Below are 5,324 nucleotides of genomic sequence, written 5' to 3' on the forward strand. Positions count from 1 at the left end.
CACACTTGCCAGCCTCGCAGAGCCTGTGGTGAGAAGAGCGCATGGCTGAGGGGCCAAGGGGTGCTGTTTCCTGCTGGTGGGGCAGGAGCAGAGAGGAAGGCCGCTCTGAGGAGGCGGGGGGAGGAGGCACGAGGTGGGTACAGGCCGGGGCGGGCAAGGGCCCTCTGTGTGCATGCGCTGTGGGACCTCATGCAAAGGCTCTGTGGTGCCGCTGAACCGAGTGTCTGGGGGACGGAGAGGGTGCGGCTCCTGACCCGTCCTAGGTCCTGGCTAATTGCAAGGGGGAAAGGGGTTGGAGGGGTTAATGGCCGTCCCTGAGGCCATCTCAAACCCAGTTGTCCCTCTCTCTGCACCCCAGGCCACAGGTGAGGTCTGCAGGGCTGGCCCTACAGGGACGTGGGCCAGCCAATGCCAAGGCCAGTCTGAGGCCCCCGCCCTCTGCTCCTGATGACCGGCGTGGAGCCAAAGGCCCCGGGCTCGGCCTTGCCCATCAGGGAAATGCCACATTGCTCTGGAATGAGGTGATTCTGAGCAGCGATGGGAGGAAATGGGTATTTATGTAACGGTGGGCATGGTTTTTATTTTCCCTAATTTTCAGATTACTTTCGATTAGTCCTCACTGGAGGAGAAAAGGCTTGAAGTGAAATAGATCTAGCCTAAATCATTACGGGCCGCCCAGCCTCAGGCCGCCTTTGTGGACAATTGCCCCGGACCCAGGGTTAGGGGGCGAAGCCTGGCCGGGGCACTTCCTCCGCGCCCACGGGCCGGGAGAGCGCAGGGCTCTCGGCACCGGCCCTCCGCGCTCCTGCCGACACACAGCGGCCATTCATTCCTCCACCCCTCCGGCCGGAGGGGCCCGGGGGAGGGAGGGGGAGAGCGGTTCTCGCCGACATCTGGACTCTATCTCCTCTCCCCGCCCCCAACCCGGCACAGGGAGGGGGGTGGGGGAGGGGAAAAGGGAGAAAATGCTCAGACCGAATTCAGATGCTTTCATGAATTTTACACCAGAAATGTTTTGACATGAATATTCTTGCTAGTCTCCAGCATTTGCCAAAAGAAATTCAACTCCGCAGGACTGCTCGGATATGTTCCCTAGATGACTGTAGAGGCGCGGGGAGGCCTGGAGGCCGGGACCCGGCACCTGCGAGGCACGCGGGGCGCGGCCTGGGGAAGCGGGGGGTGGGGGCACTGGAGCCCTGGGCCTGAGGGCAGTGCCCTTGCAGAGCTCTCTGCCATCTGGGAGGCCTGGTGTGGTACCCCGAGGCCAGGGGGCGCGCTTCCTCCCATCCTCCCGCGGGACAGGTCCATCACGGGGTCCAGCTAGTGAGGCCGGGCAGCCCTGAAGCTGTTAGATGGGAGCCGGAGCCAGAGGGTTGGGGCAGTGTACAGACACCGCCGGAAGGAGCTGCACACGCACAGGAGCAGCGAGTTGCTTTTGCAAAGCTGAATAAAGTCACTTCTGGTTCTTTTTCTCTTGACTATATTTGTTCCACTTTCCTATACTCAATATGAATTACTAAAAATGTCCTTTAAAAAGTATTTATCTCTCTTCCTCAAAAAATTAAAAACAGAATTATCATATGATGCAATAATCCCACTTCTGAGTATTTACCCAAAAGAGCTGAAAGCAGGGTGTGGAGGAGACATCTGCGCACCTGGGTTCATAGCAGCTTTATTCCAGTCCCGGAAACATGGAGGTGGCCCGTGTGCACCAGAGATGGGGGGATAAACACAGTGTGGCCCCTCCACACAACGCAGTATCATTTAGCCTTAAAAAAGGGGGAATCCTGAGGCCTGCTGTGGCACGCATGAACCTGGAGGACGTTGGGCTCACGGAGATAAGCCAGTCACCAAGGACAGACTGCACGACACCACTCACATGAGTGCCTAGGAGTGGTGGGTCCATAGAGACGGGCCTGGGGGTGGGGGGTGGGGGGCGTGAGGCAGTTTGGGTTTTGCAGGCTGTAAGTTCTGGAGATGGATGGTAGGGATGTTTACACAACAGTGTGTATGTACCAGTGCTATTCAACTCACTTAAAGATGGTTAAAATGGTACTTTTATGTTACGTGTGTTTTACCACCACAAAGAAAAATGTGACAGACAAGTGTCCCCCTCCTCACCATATCAGTTGTCCCCTCTGCTGCATCCCCTGGGCTCTGTGGTCTCAGTGGAATGTGGCTGCTACACTTGCTGGCCCTGTGGTCTTGGTGTTCTAATCTATACATTGGGGTGCTGCCTCTCCCCAGCACGAGGTTATGGGAGAGGTGATTGTGGCCCAGCAGGTGTGAGGCAGTGGTGTAGGGGGCTCGGGGTGCCGTGCTGGGTGGACACCTCTGAGGTTGGCCTAGTTTCCAGGACTTGGTTCCTCTGCAGATTCCCAAGACACTGGGAACTTAAAGAAGGGGCCGAGGGCAGCAGAACCCCAGCAGGCTTCTGACCTGGAGGCAGAGGGAGCACACTGCAGCCTGGGCACAGTCCCGGCAGGCAGATACGGCCCCCGCCTGCCTGGGGCTGCCGTGAGGATAGTAGCGCAGTGGTCTCTGTCACACGGAGGTGCCTGTGCCTGGCGGTGAGTGTTAGGCCATGACTTGCTGCAATGCCCAACATGTGCACATAGGCAAGAATGTTGGCTGGAATCATTTTTATCTGAAAAACAGGGTTCTGTGCTCCCATTCATTGTTTTTCCACCTGTGCCTGTCCCGTGGGCCTAGAGATAGGGCAGCCAGCCCTTCCTGGGGGACAGCAGGCCAGGAGGTCGGACAGTCCCAGCAGAAAGGTCAAATGTCCCTGGACAGGAGTGACTGGGCAAGAGGTTGGAGTGAGGCCACTGAGAGCAGGTCTGGGGCCACCTGGGGGCAAGGCTCCAGAGAGGCACCATCTCAGAGAGGAGGAAGGGCCAGCAGAGATGGGCAGTGTGGGCAACAGGGCAGTGGGGACGGCGAGGCGGCATGGGCCATGGGCGGTGGCGACGTCCGGTCCCTGCAGCCCCCAGTGGACCTGGCTTTGGTTCTGGGCTTCTGCTCTCCAGCACCTCTCAGATGGTCCTGCATACTCGTGTTCCTGGCTTGCAGGCCCAGGACACAGCCTGGGCCATGTCTACCTGCACACAAGGTCTGTGTGGTCTGCATTGGTCTACATGCTGGTTAAAATGGCATAATGTCAGTTGCCAACATTTACAGCTCAGGAGATGTGGTTGGCTGGGACTTCCTCCCTCTGAAGAATGTGTTTAGTTTGAGCTTCAAGCCTGGTAAGGCCAAGCAGGTGGCTCCCACCAATGAGTGGGCAGAGGTGACATGTCTCTTCTGGGACTGAACATTTAGCTGTAGGGAGTTGGTGCCCAGAGCTCTCTCCTTGGTAGGGAGACACCTGGGACAGAGGCTTCCCTCCTGCGGGCACTGAGTCAGGCCAGTCCCCATAACTGCCCCCACAAGACACCTAAGACATAAACCACAGTAAATGATAATGGTGACGAGGGGCCTGCAGCCTATGTGGGACACAGAGCTTGAATGAGCAAGAAAAAATGTCTTTCAACCACTTAGATGTGGGCTTGTTTGTTACTGCGGCAGAAGTGAGACAATCTTGACTGTTGCAGACATTTCACATTAAGTATCTGGATCTCTGGATTTTTTAGAAAAAACTGGGAGCTCTGGCTATATGAGCCCAAACCCCCACATGGCAACCAGTGGCAGCTTTCTCTAGGGCAGGCTGCTCCACTTCACCTCAGTTTCTCCTGGTGCATGCACTCACTCATGCTGCTGCTCTGGCACTCCCTCCTGCTTCCTCTAGGCCTCCAGGGGAACTCAGGGAACTCTGCTCCAGGGACACACTGAGACAGCCACCCTGCTGTGTGAGGGCTGCTGTTCTCTAGGGCTGTTCGCACCCAGTGCTCTGCAGCTTCAGGCAGTAGGTATCCATGTGCATTTGCTAACTAACAAAACCCTCCCCTCAAGGAAAGGTATAACCAAAAGCTGGGAGCTGCCCCCACATGGGCTTAGAATAAGAGGTTCAGAGAGGGGAGGTGAGCTGATCACACAGCTATCAGGGGGAGGATGCGATTAGCCGGAAGCCAATGCTCCCATTCGCTCATAGGATTTCCTTGTGCGGCTTCCCAAGGGAACTCAGGCTCTCCTGCTTCTCCACCTGCTTTCCTCAGAGGTCATCAGGCTTCCCAAGGTCTCCAAAAGATACTTAGTTTTAATCATTTCCAGAGGAGAAATCATCTCTGTATGCTGCCACCAAGTGGCTGCTTTTCAAGTTACAAGTCCCCTGCCTTCCCTCATGGTTGTTCACTCTTACCTTGGGAAGCCTACTTCACTACACTTCCATCTTAACATTTTTGGAAGGAAAATATATTAAACCAAGATACTGTACCTCTCTCAGGGTACCCATATCAAGCATACTGAATAAATTGGGCCATCATAAATCTCCCCCAAGTGAGTCATTTGGTCTATGCATCATAGTGACTTGAGTCAGAAATGATGAGGAAAACCAAGCACAGAGGTGTATGCTGTACCAAAGACACAGTGAGTTGGGGGCAAAGACTGGAGCTAGACCTTCTGCTTCCAAACCCAGCATTTCTCCAGTCTCTGGCCTGGTGAATTCTCCTTTCTAGTCCTAGAAAATGGGAGAAAAGATTCAGGTGGACCTGGTTTCCATTCTAGACTCTCCATGTGTCATACTAGAAGACCTGTACCTCTCAGCCTGGGATTCTGTGTCTGTAACACGGGGTAGGTGCACCCCATCTGTGCTACAGGGGGATCAGCTTCGGCTGGGTGAAGTTCATACAGGTTAGTCATGACTCGTCACTCACAGCCCTGGCTGGTTTCTAGAGCTACCCCTTTTAGAAGTAGAGTCCCTTTGAGAAATGCTAGGATTCCCATCTGGAAAAAGAATGAGATTTCCCCTTTATCTGAAGAATTAAGACTGTGAAAATAAGAGAAACGTCCCCACTCCTTCAACTTCCTTCTTTGGGGATTTAAAAACTCTCCTCTGTTTACTCTGGAAGTGAACCAGCCTAGCCTAAAAGGACGACTCGTGTGTAGTCTGGGTGGAGACAGGCAGAAGTGCGACCACAGGGTGACAAGCCAGGCTGGAGCCAGGCTGGTAGGCACTGAGTGGCCTCCCTCCTTCCTCCCTTTCCTCCCTTTTTCTGATTTGTTTTTATTGTAGCAAAATATACATGATATAAAACTTAACCATTTTAACCATTTTTAAATGGTGATTCAGTGATGGCACTAAGTACAGTCACAATGTTGTGTTAACCGTCACCACTACACCTCCCACAACTTTTCCATCATCCCACACAGAAACACTATAACCTTCA

The 5,324-nt window shown here is 54.3% G+C and overlaps 1 long non-coding RNA gene across 1 annotated transcript; it reads left to right on the forward strand.

Annotated features, from left to right (window-relative positions):
* Nucleotides 1-208: 208 nt before the first annotated feature.
* LOC108404329 (uncharacterized) lies at nt 209-1,471 on the forward strand. The gene is made up of 2 exons (XR_001854907.3): nt 209-263; nt 359-1,471. It is a non-coding gene; the product is annotated as an uncharacterized lncRNA (long non-coding RNA).
* The last annotated feature ends 3,853 nt before the right edge of the window (nt 1,472-5,324 follow it).

The sequence above is a fragment of the Manis javanica genome, chromosome 2 (assembly GCF_040802235.1).
Source record: "Manis javanica isolate MJ-LG chromosome 2, MJ_LKY, whole genome shotgun sequence".
NCBI lineage: Eukaryota > Metazoa > Chordata > Mammalia > Pholidota > Manidae > Manis > Manis javanica.